Here is a 14,608-nt window from a genome sequence, read left to right as displayed (position 1 = left end):
AGCTTTTTTCTCAAAAAGTTCCTATACTCCTAGACACAGACAACTGAGTACATCTTTCCACAAGAAATAATACCTTTCTCCAGGAGTGTTGTTCAGTGGTAATCATACCTCTTACTCTTGGTTACGATATTAATTTTTTTCTTCTGACTCCAGAGTCTACAGCAGCAATAGTGATGGCTTCTGGATAAGATGAGAATAACCTTATCTAGAATAGTCGGGGTTCATAGCTGTCTTGAGGTGGAGAGGGAAGAAGGTTGTTGTGGATTTCATTTATGAAAACTTTATTTGGAGACTTTGGATAAGTCACCACCTCTTAGATCCTCATCTGTTAGACAGGGATGGTGATTCCCACCTCAAGAGCCAAAGTGAAAATTAAAGAAAATGAATGTGAAGCATGTTTGCATCTTGTTAATAGCTAGTGTTTACTGGTAATATCTTCTTTTTATTATATGTTCCCAACACAATTCCTGTTTATTTATTTCACATTAATTATTTTTCTCAGCTTTAAATCTCCTATGGGATAGCTATTGAATAACTTCTCTATCTGACTCAAAGAATTACAAGAAAGTATCACTTCCAAACTCATTCTATAAGTCCAATATTATCATGGTACTAAAAAAACCAAATAAATTACAAAAATAGTATAGAAAACTACAGACCCCCCCCACCATCATGAACACAGTTTCAAAGATTCTTCAAAAAATATTAACATGTTTTTGTCCAACAATATATTATTACCAAGTGTAGTTTATTCCAGGAATGCAGTGTTAGTTTAATATTCAAATATAAACCATTTCAGTACACCATATTAACAAAATGTAAAATAAAAATTTATGATCATCTCAAAAGATCAGAAAATTTTTGGCGGGTCCAAAATTGATTATTGATAAAAGCTGTCAGCCATGAAGATATGCAGTTGGCAGATAAGCACACAAGAAGATTATAAACATCATTAGACTTTATGGAAAGGCATATTATAAATGATAGTGAATTATCATTAACAAGGATTAGAATGTGAATATTAAAAAGACTTACTATACCAACTATCTGTGAAAATATGGAGGCACTGAAACTCTCACTTCTGATAGGGAGTACACCCGCTTTGGAAAACAATTTGGCATTTTCTTTGGAAATGAAATGGAACTCACCCATTCCATTCTAATTAGTTTCCCAAAGGAAATGCATGTGTCTACAAAGACTTGTACATAAATGTTGACAGTAGTTTTATTTGTAATATACAAAGTTGGTAACAGCCCAGATATCTATCAACTGATAAATGAATAAACAATTGCTGGTATATCTATGCAAAGGATACTACTTGATGGTAAAAAGGAATGAGCCATTGATTGCATCACCAACAACATGGATAAGCCTAAAAATAATTATTCCAAGTAAGAGAAGCCAGGCCAAAAAAGAATACATACTGCATGATTTGACTTAACTAAAACTCTAGACAATGCGAGCTAGCCTAATGTGACAGGGAGTTAGCCAGTGGTGCTTTGGAGAGGACTGTAAGGGAGGAGGGATTACAATCCACAGGATTCTGATGGGGGTGAAGAATATATTAACTATATTCTTTGTGGTAATGGTACATTGATATAGACCTAAAGCAAAATTCTTCAAATCAAACACTTAAAATGTATGCAGTTTATGTCAATTATGCCTCAATAATTAAACAACAGGGCCTGTTGGTCATGCTGATAGCATTTCTTAAGTCTCATAATTTGAGCATCACATTTGTAGTTTTTGTTTTGTTTTTATTTCTTTTACCCAATCCCTGTGCCTGGCATACTACTGTTTACTTAATGATTTTCTTTCAGTACTCAGCCTGTGGGCAGCTATATATCTGTGCATGGACACTGTCAGTCAGGAAGCAGAGATGTGCTCTTTAAAGCAGTGTCTCAGAAAGGCCCTGTGTGGGAGAGGTGACAGCCCCTTCAACTATCACAGTTGAAGCCCTTTAGACTTAATCTCAGAGAGTTTCAGGCAGCTGGAAATACAAATCCACAGGATTTTACACAACTCCTTTAGACTTAATGCTGTAAGAACATACCTAAGAGGAATTATGGATGAGATACTACTTGGTAACTAACTATTACTATTACTACACATAAAAGTCTGGATGGATATGAAGGAAATTATACTAATTGAGAAAAATGCAATATCAAAAATTAAACCACTATAAGATTCAGTTTATATCACATTCTGGAAATTACAAAATTCCAGAGATGGAGAATGGATAAGTGGTTTCCAGGGATAAGAAAAAGGAAGCTGTGTACCTATAAAGGAGCAGAATGAGTTTTTTTATGGCAATGGAACAGTATCTTGGTGGTTCTATGAATCTATACATGTAGTAAAATTGCTTGGAACTATACACACACATGCACAAGTACAAGTAAAAATGTGAAGTGCAAATTAGATCCTAGTTAAGAGTATTGTACAGAGTTGATTTTCTGGCTTGATAGCATGCTGTATTGACAGGTGCTAACACTGGAAAAAACGAATTGTAAAGCATACAAAATGCTGTACTATTATTGGTTTCCTATGAGTCTCTAAATAATTCAAATAAAATATTATAGAAAGCAGATGTAAGTCTATTATTATGACAAACAAAAAATTTATACAAAGGTGGTTCATGTAGGAAGCAGTTCAGTGTATAAAGTAATTGAAATAAGGAAATGTTACCATTTCAGAGGTTCAGTGTTAGCCCATATGAAATAATAATAACAATAATAATAATATAGAATTATTTTGAAAAATCCCTGTACTCTGGAGGCTAAGGCAGAAGAATTGTGAGTTCAAGATCAGACTGGGCTACACAGAGAGAGCCTATCAGTCAGGAGAAAGCCACATAAAGTGGGGGGTGGGGGGTGGCGGGAGAAAAACTCTGAAGCATCACATATCAGAGCAATTTTTCATGCAAGAATAACATTCTCAACATGACAAACTTAGAGAAGTGGATTAAGTACCTTCCAAACTTGAGAAATGGGTGATAGGGTGTGTCTATAAGGGAGCAGCATAAGTGACTTTATGGTGATGGACATTATCCTGATTATATTGTTAGTTACACATGTAATAATAATAATGATCAATTAACCTAAATCACAGTATGACATTCACTGAGAAGTTCAAAATATAAGAAGTTTAAAATATATGAAGTTTAGAATCATTAAAATGTTTAAGTAAGTAAAAATGTTAATATTAATATAATGTGATAGTCCGAGTAGAAACAATGATTATACTCCCATCCCATTGTGCTGCTTTTCAAAATAAAAGAGACATAGACAAGACTCCAGGGAAATTCTGTCAGGGTCAAACCATTGCAGACCAAGGCTACTGGGAACTCTGAGGACCCTGTCCTCTGAGGCACTCTGGGTGTTCCCACCCTGGGAGTGCAGTGAGAAGCAGTGTTGTAGAGGTGAGTCAAAGTCAGGCCCACCCACTTTGCCAGGGGAGAAAGCACCATTCCTGGGGAATCAGGAGAGGAAGCAGAGCAGGTTATGAAGGATGAACTGAGTCTGGGAACTAGAGGGAGCCCAGGGCTCAAGAGCACATGGTCAGCAACAGAAGTGATAGGTGGATCACTGTGTACTGCAAGGATTAATAAGTAATAGGCCAAGAACTGCCAGATCTAACAGTCAAGAGAGCTATGGGGGCAGGTTGGATGGGCATAAGATTCTTGAGGAAGAAAATAGCTCAGGGAAGGGGATACCAGAAGCTATGCTTCTGGAGAAAAAGAAAGACCCAGAGATGAGCTTGGCTACAATTACGCAAACACACATCAACAACACTTAGTTATTGGAGTGTGTGGATGTGGATGCATGTTTCTGAGAGATAAAGAGAGACAGAGTCAGAGGCAGAAGTACAGAAAAAGATAGTATTTATGAGTTCCTCTATGGATTTCCCCTCTACCAATTTTAAATTCAAACAAAATGAAAAACAAACAAGAAACCACAGCCCAGTCATTCATAGAGAAAATTTGACTGACTTTCCAAGATCCAACTAGGACTAACAAGATCCTTTGTATTTTGATTTTGTGTTTTAAATTAGTGGATTTTATTTTTTAGAGAAGTTTGGATTCATAGAAAAATTGATTAGGAAATACAGAGTTATAAAATTATCTATAAAGTTATTTCTAAAATAATTTAGTTTTTATATTAGTGTAGTGTTTTGTTGCAATCAATGAGCCAATACTGATACATTATTAATAACTAAAGTTCATACTCTACCTAGTTGTATTTACCTTACTGTACTTGTTTGCATTGTTTATTCTATGGATTTTGACAAATGTTTACTGACATACCTTCTTCATTACTGTAACCAAACACAAAGGGCTCACATCTTGGTGAGTGCAAAGCCAAAACAAGTCAGATCAAGAAATAACTACTGTAGTAGTTAAGGAGAGCATGAGTATCACTTCCAAAACACTGCCCTCCTTGAACAAAGGAAGCATGAGGATTTTATTTGGAAAGCCTATACTTACTCATACAGGAAACCACTTTAGGGGTGAGCACATTCCTAAGCACGCTTACTATATGGATATAGTTCAAAAAGGAAAGATGGACAACTCAAAAATGTCATAAATGTTTAGCTGAGAAAAAAGAAAGGACCCTAGGAAGACGCTTTAATATAGGAGTTTGTCCCTAAAAGTTAGTGTTAAGTGAACAACAAGAAGCCATGATTGGACCCCCACCCTTGCAGGCAGCTTACTGACACCCCACCATCCACAGGAAGGACCACATCTAGCCTCAAGGAAATGACAAGCTGCCACCTCACCAGGGGGTCCAGAGCTGAGCAACTTATCTACCTACCACTTACCTCCTCTAGCTTCTGAGCAATTGGTCTACTTGGTTAACCAATGACTTCCTCTAGCTTCCCCTAGTGATGGTTGACTTCACTCCAGAAGAACATTTCCACCTGGCAAGGTTTCTCCTCCAGCCTGTTCCTCTGTATCTACTCCAAGTTTATAAGCTGCTGTGGGCTCCTGCTCTCTTGCTGGGGACTCCCTCCTCAGGGTTCCTTCCCAAATAATAAACCCTGTATTGCGCTTGAGCTGTCTCTCTGCCTCTTCCATGCCTCTTTCAGTTCTAACAGTTAGTGGCTAACATTACAGTAATGCTCTGTACAGAGTAGTTTTATTACCCTAAAAATCATCTGTGTTCTACCTGTTGATCCCTCCCTTCCCCTAAATCTCTAGTAACCATTGACCTTTTTATGCTGTCTCCATAGTTTTGCCTTTCCTAAAATGTCATATAATTGACATGATGTAGTATAACTTTTTTTCAGATTGGCTTCTTTCACTAAGTAATATGTATTGAATTTTTCTTCATGTCTCTATTTTTGTCATGATAGATTATTTGTATTGCTGAGTAATATTCAAGTGCATGGATATATCATAGTTTTTATCCATTTATCATTTAAGGGAATCTCAATTGCTTCCAAGTTTTGGTATTAAAAAATGCTATAAATATTTATGTATAGACTTTTATGTTGTGTGAAAATCAATTAAAGTTAGATCTTTTCTGTCAAAGGAGCTAATGTATAACTATCATTGTGTAGATGCTAGCTAACCTCCCCAAATTGCTGCCTACATGATTTGTAAAATATTGCTTGATCCTGAAAGGTTCTTGTGCTCAAAGAGCTATTTACCACCAGATGCCCTAATCTCAAGCTGCTTGATAAGTAAAATGTCAGTTCCCATCCCCTATCTTCAGAGGACCTTAAGAAATCACTTTCTCACTGAGCTGTAAAAATGTCACTGCTTCAAAAAAACACCTTGCCCTTACCCCAAACCATAACCAGCCAATCAGGAAGATTGTGAACCCAAACTGGTCCATCAAGTTGAGGGGCAGAGAGAAAAAAACTGAGCTGACTCGTGCTCAGTGTGCTCTGCCTCTCAGACTATGGTGTGTGGCTGCACCCTTCTGCAGGAGTAAAACTCTTTGCCTTGCTGATTGACTCCTGAGTGTTTCTTTAATCACCATTTGGGAATGCATTTCTAACAATTTGGTGCCCAAACAGGGACAGACTGTTGACACAAGGATTACAGGAACCCCCTTATCAGAGGAGATATGTCCCACTGCCTAGTTGTGTGGCCTCAGAGTGGGGAGATTGCCATCCCTGGGCCAACCCAACATTGCGAGTCACTCAGCAACACAGGGAAGGGGCCCTTATAGCAAACCCCATCGTGGCCAGGGCAACTCTGTGCACAGACCAAGGTAAGACTATTTCCTTGGAGGCCGGGACATCCCAGAGGTTGTGTGAGTGTGACTGGGACTTGTCTCAGACACAAAACAAGTGCTGATTTCAGAGACAAAGCACTTTGGGTAAAATCCAAGAAACCTCCAGTACTTGGGGGTTGATCTTTTCCTGAGGAAATAGTCACACCAAGGTTAAAGGATGGGTAACAAAAAGTCAGTTCCAAAGAGGGAGACTCACAAGAGAACAGATGCATCATCCACCATTCTGATGGATAGCCCTCTAGACATGACTTTAAAGGTTTTTCTGAGAGCACACTCTAATTTTGTTATGTGTATCATTTTGTTTACAGCACTGAACAAAATTTAATTTGTTCCTGGAATTCCAGCTCATCTTATGCACACTTAAATTGACATTTTTTCTGGCATGCTTAATTTATAAAACTTGTGTGTGTGCACGTGTGTGTGTGTGTGCATGTGTGTAAGCATCTTCAAAATGTTTTTTTTAAATGCCATTTTAAGGTTAATGTGATATTCAAGGTAACAAAAAACCCAGGGTGTTTATGTTGAAGATCTCTGTTATGAAGAGCTTATGCTTTTTATATATGAATATGTAAACACCTTGAGGATGGTTCTTATTGTAGTCAATGAAAAAAAAGTATTTACTTCTAACCAGTTTTCAAACTTATTTCAATCAGGTCTCACTAAGATGCAGACACTCAGGGGGTAACACTCCAGCTCAGACCAGAGGGGGAAAACAGGCAGGAGGTCCTGCAGCAGGAATCTTGGAATTTGGGTAATTAAAGAAATAATCTTAGCCTATTTCATTTTGTCTAAGAAATGGGCTTTCTATTGTTTTTATATAAACAAATATAATTTAAGGTTGCTTTCTTTCTGTTTTTTTCATACAAATATAAGGCTCTCAGTTAAAAGGTTTTAAGAGTTATTTATTTTCAACAAGTAATAAAAGGTATTAAAGATATGGTTTTTTAAAAATAAAATGTTAAAGGAAAAAAATGCTTTCAGATAAAAAAAGGATTATATAAAAAGGTTTGCCCTCAAAGTTAAAAAAAAAAAAAGGTAAGGAAAACCTCCCCCAGGGATTATAAAGTAAGTCATCATAAAAGTACCAAATATATTGTCACAAAAAGATGAAGTTTATAAATGCTTATGTAAGTGATTAAGTTAACTAAAATCTTAGTTACATTAAAGGTTTTGTAAGGTCGAAATTCAATGTACTGATGTTAGACTGAGTTAATTTTCTGATCTCATAACAACAAGGCTATCTTAAAGATGGTTTTCTGTTTTTGATGATATTTACCAAAAAAAAAAAACCCTGTCTTTAAAAAAGGTTTTTGTTTTGTCAAGATAACTCAGAAATTTTTAGTGCTACAGGTTGATCCAAAAATTTATCAAGACAACAAGAGTTTACTAAAACACAGAGAGACAATAGGAAGCTGAGCCAGGGAGTGCAGCTACACTGATATGAGGGTTGGGATTCTGATCCTTCTAGGGCATTTACAATCGAGTCCATGGAAAATGACTCCAACAAGTACTTATCCATCAACCAGGTTAGCTTTTTGGATGTCTGCTTTTGTTGGATTTTGTTTTATATTGTCTTTATCTAGATTCCCACTACCTAAGAACCACTCCCTCTAAGCCTCTTTGTTGCTTAAATTTGGCCAAAAGGGTCTAGTGGGCACTGACGCCCACCTGATCTGCTTGTTACTTCCACCCGTGATGTGACACCAAAAGAAAACAAACAAATCCAGGAAAAAGTGAATCCTCACTAAGAGGGACAAAAATGACCAATCCAAAAATATCTTCAGTCTATTGCCATACCACCCTAGACATGCCCAATCTTGTCTGATCTCAGAAGCTAATCAGGGTCAGGCCTGGTTAGTACTTGGATGAGAAAAAGATCTTCAGAAGAGACTGCTCAGAGACAAGCGATGTGGGAAAAAGGGGGGAGTGCCATCAAAGTTCAAATAGAGTCACTCATGCCAGACCTCTCAAAAATAACCAAGGCCAAAAGGATTGAGTAAATGGTACTTAATGCAGGTGTGGCTATCTGGCATTAAAGCCCTTCCAGGCATAAACTCATACTTTTAGCAAGGGTCTTCTACCTAAATAGAGACAAGTTGACTATTTTTACTGGCTCTAGACATGTTTTTAACTATTTTTTAAGCAGTGAGGGGGTTTTTTGGACATGCATACTGATAATGTATTGTTGCCATGGTAATTCTACTCACTACAAGAAAAACCACAGGTTCAGACATTTTTTAAAAATGTATTATAGCCAACATCTCCTGCTATAAGAAAAGTTAAATCTTGACCACCGTCTACAACCTGGTTACTCCCTCTACTCTGCCCCTGGTCTCTCAATCTGCTTGTCAAGTTTGTTTTTCAATGTTAGAGATAATCAAGCTCCAGATGTTTTTTTTTTATTGTTTTATTATTCATATGTGCATACAAGGCTTGGGTCATTTCTCCCCCCTGCCCCCACCCCCTCCCTTACCACCCACTCCACCCCCTCCCTCTCCCCTCCACCCCCTCAATACCCAGCAGAAACTATTTTGCCCTTATCTCTAATTTTGTTGAAGAGAGAGTATAAGCAATAATAGGAAGGAACAAGGATTTTTGCTGGTTGAGATAAGGATAGCTATACAGGGAGTTGACTCACATTAATTTCCTGTGCATGTGTGTTACCTTCTAGGTTAATTCTTTTTGATCTAACCTTTTCTCTAGTTCCTGGTCCCCTTCTCCTATTGGCCTCAGTTGCTTTTAAGGTATCTGCTTTAGTTTCTCTGCATTAAGGACAACAAATGCTAGCTAATTTTTTAGGTGTCTTACCTATCCTCACCCCTCCCTTGTGTGCTCTCGCTTTTATGATGTGCTCAAAGTTCAATCCCCTTGTTGTGTTTGCCCTTGATCTAATGTCCACATATGAGGGAGAACATACGATTTTTGGTCTTTTGGGCCAGGCTAACCTCACTCAGAATGATGTTCTCCAATTCCATCCATTTACCAGCGAATGATAACATTTCGTTCTTCTTCATGGCTGCATAAAATTCCATTGTGTATAGATACCACATTTTCTTAATCGATTCGTTCACAGATTTTCATTACTGCTTTCCTATTTTAATTTCATTGATTTCTGATTTTATCTTTATTAGTTTCTTTCCACTATTATTTTCTCTTTCTCTGTCCACCTCCACTGTGTTATCCCACAGCTTTCAGTGTGTTCTTTCTTCCATGTTTATAACAGAAGCAATGAATTTTCATATTATTCAGTCTCCATCATTCTCTTTTCTTATCCCACCTCCATCTATTTATGTATAGATTTACCTTTATCTTTTAGGTCTAACTTCATATGAGGAAGAAAATTGAAACTTTGTCTTCTGAACTTGGCTTATTTTGCTGAACATGATAATCCCCAGTTCTATCCAGGGTCAGTAGGGTTAGGGAGTGTGTGTGGTGCTCAAGGCCTCAAGGCCCGTGTTGGTCCTCACCACTGCTGAGTCCACCCCCCCAGGCACCTAGCAGCCTGACGTTGGGCATATCTCCTTGTCAGTCCATATTTATCAAAAGCTGTCAAGAGAATTTTCTAATAACACATAACAGGCCCCACAGTCCTTAGAGGTAGATTCACTTGTGTCAGTAGTGCTTCAAAATAGAAGCACACTTGACCTATTAACTGCTTAAAAGAATGAAACATCCTTTTCCTAAATGAGGAATATTGCTTTTAAACTAACAAATCTGGGCTGGTCAGAGACATGGCCCAACAGTTAAGAGAATGCATTACAAAAAGTTGACGAGAGCTAGCCAACTTGTGGTCCTTCTACATATGGAGCTGGGCTCCTTGGGCACTACCTCTGGCTGGCCCCTTTTTATGCTCTTACTAATATTCCTATTTGGGCCTTGTATAATAAATGCTCTCTCCAGAATCATACCTCAACAGGTCCAATGGATCAAATTCCAGATCTTATTCAAGGAATACTTAACTCTGCCTACATATGAGCCTCCATCCAGTTCTATCAGGGGCCTCTGGAGACTACATGGGACAACCCCTGAGACAAGCACCACCACACTGTGAGCCCTGCACCCTGAGAAGGGATACATGGCCTCATAAATCTGCCACGGGGCTGATAGATAGGATGCTCTCAAGGTTGTTTCCCCCCGGAAGGGACAAACAGAGCAGCTCATTGAAGAACCCACCTAACCCAGAGTTAAAGCATCCACAAAAAGCCCCAGCCTTCACCTGAGCAGGGAGCCACCAGTTTCCGGACTCCACTGCACTGCTCTAGTTGTAGCCCTCTCTTTTTCAATAAATCTACCTGTGTGTGTACTATCCATGTCCCTTGAGCTTATTCCTAAGACCAGTGAGGACAAGAACTCCTGGAGTGGCCCCTCCATACCCCACAACACTCTGGAAAGGGGGGAATATAAGGGAATGTAAGGAAAAATAAAATGATGAAAATGTCCCTAGGGTTGTAAATGTACAGGAACAAATGACAAAAGTAACTTTGTTTTAGATAAAAGAGACAAAAAGACACACTTAAAAACAAAACGTTTAGGGAGAACCAGGTTCAGACACAGGTGTTGAGGCACAACAAATTCTCCCAGAATAAACAAAAAGGGGTCTCACCAAAATAATGAGCAGTAGTCATAAAATACAGGTTACAAACCTTAAGGACATGATAGACTAATGAGGCCCTCTTAAAATGTCCAGTCTGATAAGGATAGTGACGACTAGATGGTTGGGCTAAACCAAAAGTCAATTAATAATAGATAAGTTTGAAGAAAAGAACCTTAAATAAAAAGGGGAGGGAGAATTGTGAGAATCACTTAAAGTTAGTCTTTTCTATCAAAGGAGTTAACACAACTATCATTGTGTAGATGCTGGCTAACCTCCTGCATGCTTTTACTTGACCCTGCAAGGTTCTTGAGGTCAGGCAAAGAACTATTTACTGCGAAATGCCCTAATCTCAAACTTTGATGAGTAAAATGTCAGCTTCTGTCCCCTATCTTCAGGGGACCTTGAGAAATAACTTTCTCATTGACCTATAAAAATGTCACTGCCTTGGAAAACCTTCCCCTTACCCCCAAACAATAGCTAGCCAATCGGGAATATTGTGAACCCAAACCCACCCATCAGGGTGAGGAGCAGAGAGATGAAAATTGAGCTGACGGCCCACTCAGTGTGGACTACCTATCAGACCACAGTCCTTCTGCAGAAGTAGAAATTTTTGCCTTCTGAGTGACTCCTGAGTGTTTCTTTGATCACCATTTGGGAATGGCATTTCTAACATGTGGATATAAGTTTTCAGCTCATTGGGTAAACATCATAAAGCAAGACTGCTAGATTGTATGATAAGAGTATGTTAAGCTTTGTAAGAAACCACTTCATTGCCTTCTAAAATGATACTATTACTTTGGACTCCAACTACCAATGAATTAGAGAGTTTCCATTCCTCAGTTAGAGAGTCAGTGCCAATAAAACCTTTTTTTGTGCCCAATTTAAGCAAACTGAAAAGGTTTAGAAGAAGTAGCCCTTAGACTGGGCTTATCAGGCACCCATTTTCAAATAAGCTTAATTTATGATTTATAGGTAATGTGGGAGCATTTTTTAAAACATGCTATTTATGTTGTATTCTGTAAAACATCAACAGAGAACAGTTAAAGTTTATCAAGGGAAACACAAAACAAAACCAAGGATAGCAAATATCTAAATAGACAACTGCTTGAGAAATAGATTCTTGCTAGAGATGTTTTTTGGAAGTTTGATTGTAAATACCTTAGAGAAGAATCCAAATTGTAGATGGCAAAACACTTGGAATAGTCAGTTAGAATGTTTAAAAATGTTTAGCAATTGATAAAACAATTTTTGTTGCATATAAGATTTTAATATAATAATTATGATGGACAACATTAATTAGTACCATTAAGTTCTTATCACTTAAGTATATTTTTTAAACTTCTATTTTAGTGTTAAAATGACATAATATACACCTTACTTATAAAATAAGTCCCCCTTTTAATTTTGCCTTTAAAGTCAATGAATATTTTACAAAATGGTCTTTATTATAGATGTACTTTGAGTGACCAATGTCCACTCCTTAATTAAATGTCACTGATTTTAATTTTGAAAAACCTATAGAGATGAAATAGGATGCCACCTAGCATCTGTGGTGGGTCCATTTTCCCACTGTCTCTTAAAGAATTAAAAGTAGCAGGACAGAGAAAGTCTTAATTATGAAGCAAATGTAAAGGTTTATCAAGAGTGAGAAGCAGGACCTGGAAGGCAGTGGTCCACTAAAGTTCTCAGGGAGTTCCCCTTTTATGGGTCCCATTAACTTTTCCTTTTTCCCCCTCCTCCCCCCAGTTCTGGGTGGGCTTTCTGGCATTTGTACGAGGATTCTCCACCTGTATTGTGTTAGAATTGGCGCTGAAGAACTTGTCAGGAATTGCTTGGGGCTGGGGGAGAGTGTAAAGGTAACGTCTTTGTGCACAGAACTCAGGGAAGAAGATAGCTGGTTCCTTTATAGGCACTTTCTCCCATCAACCTCTTTAGAGTGGTCCCAGCAGTTCCCACTTCAGATCAAGGGTAAAGTTCATAAAATAATGCCTGTGTTTTAGTTAGACCTAGTTGACATAACACCTTGAAAAACTATTTTTTCTTAAAAGTAGCTGCAGAAGAGGTACGGGAGAAGAGAACAGAAGCTTTTAATTTCTTTACATTGACCCTATAATAAGAATCATCCTAAAGATGTCCAAACACATGCATATGCAAAAAGGTTTTAAATTAGGCATGCCCTAAATGTCAGTTTAAGGGCACATAGATTCAAGAGCTCAAGAACATGCAAAAATTAACTAAGTGGCCACAAGAACATTTGTCAGTTGTTTCTGGAATTCCAGAAGCAAAAGAAGTCTTTGCCCAATGATTGATAGGCTAATGTACACCTTTACACAGTTATATTAATTTTAGAGTACTCTTAGATTGTTTAGCCAGATTATAATCCTTCCTAGGGCATACCAAGATGGCACAGGCCACACATGTCTGCAGGAATAGATAATGTGTTTCCCATCTGGAAAAAATGAAGAGAGAGCCAATTGTCATCCAGACAGGGCATCCCCTCTGGGAGTGTCAACCTGTGCCTAAGCCAAAGCCTTGAGCCTAGTTTGAAACCCTTGTATCTTGGAATGGTGATGACAATAAATTAGCCAATAAATTTGGGCTGTACAATTTTATGTTCCTTCCACCTTTATTCTACACCCTAAGTATCTATTCACACACGTATTTCCCAAATTTATGTCTAAATAAGTTAGAAAATCCAAGAAGCTCATTTCAGGGGGTAATACACTTCTTCATGGGTCACAATTGCACCTAACTTTAGAGACCTACTGGAGGGAAAGTTGAGAACTACCAAAAAGGAGGATAAACAGATCAAAAACTAGAAAGAAGCTCTATAGGAATTATACCTGTTTACTTTTTTCACAGAAAATTCGAACAAGGACAGAATTGGAACCCAGGGTTCACACATTCCTGTTCACACAAATACAGGCCAGGGTAAACCCTCTGAGAATCTGTCTTACTCAACTAGTTGAAGGTAAACAATGAGCTCCCCACAAATGAACTCAAATGTTGACCAGTCAGGCTGTACACCATCTGTAATTTTCAGTACCTCTTTTGTGTAGAGGACTGACACTAACCAGTCAGGACAACACTCTCTACAAATTTTGAATACCTTATTTGCATGAGTAACTGGAATGGGAACTGTTAATGTTAATTTTTCCTATATAAAATACCCTTTTTTCTTTGTTGGGGGAGTCAAGAGCCTGACTTGCTCTTAGTCCAAACTTCATTTCTCACCAAGCTCCAGCAGATGTCCTAATAAACTCTTGCCTATATATTTTAGGTAGTCTGGTTTCCACCATTTCTGTACCCAAGAATCTAGCTCAGGTTCCACTGGGACTTGAGTTTAGTTGTAACTCTCAAAGTAAAGTAGTGAAGGTGAGTCCTAAAGAGAATCAGCATTGTCTGGTAGGGAAATTGACTGGGAAGAGTCCATTATAGTATCCTTAGGCAATTCAGGTGAAGGTGGATAGGGTTATATGACTGTGGATGAAGAGTCTGATAGCAGTGGAATGGACCAACATTTTCTGTTAGAGATATGGAAACTTCTTCCATTGACAAAAAAGATACATCAGAATTTAAGAGCTCAACATCCCCAGCTTCATCAGGGTCTTCCCACACATTCCCATTCTCACTTATAAGATTCTATTCTTTCCTAATTAATGCACTCACTTTAACAGTAGACATTGTGTGAGGCTGGGGGAATTCAACTTGCATTGTAATTAAGCCAATCGTTGTTTGAGTTTCTGTCCCTTAGGGGACATATAAAAGCTCT

Source organism: Castor canadensis, chromosome 16 (assembly GCF_047511655.1).
Source record: "Castor canadensis chromosome 16, mCasCan1.hap1v2, whole genome shotgun sequence".
Taxonomy (NCBI): domain Eukaryota; kingdom Metazoa; phylum Chordata; class Mammalia; order Rodentia; family Castoridae; genus Castor; species Castor canadensis.
This window is presented reverse-complemented; position numbering follows the sequence as displayed.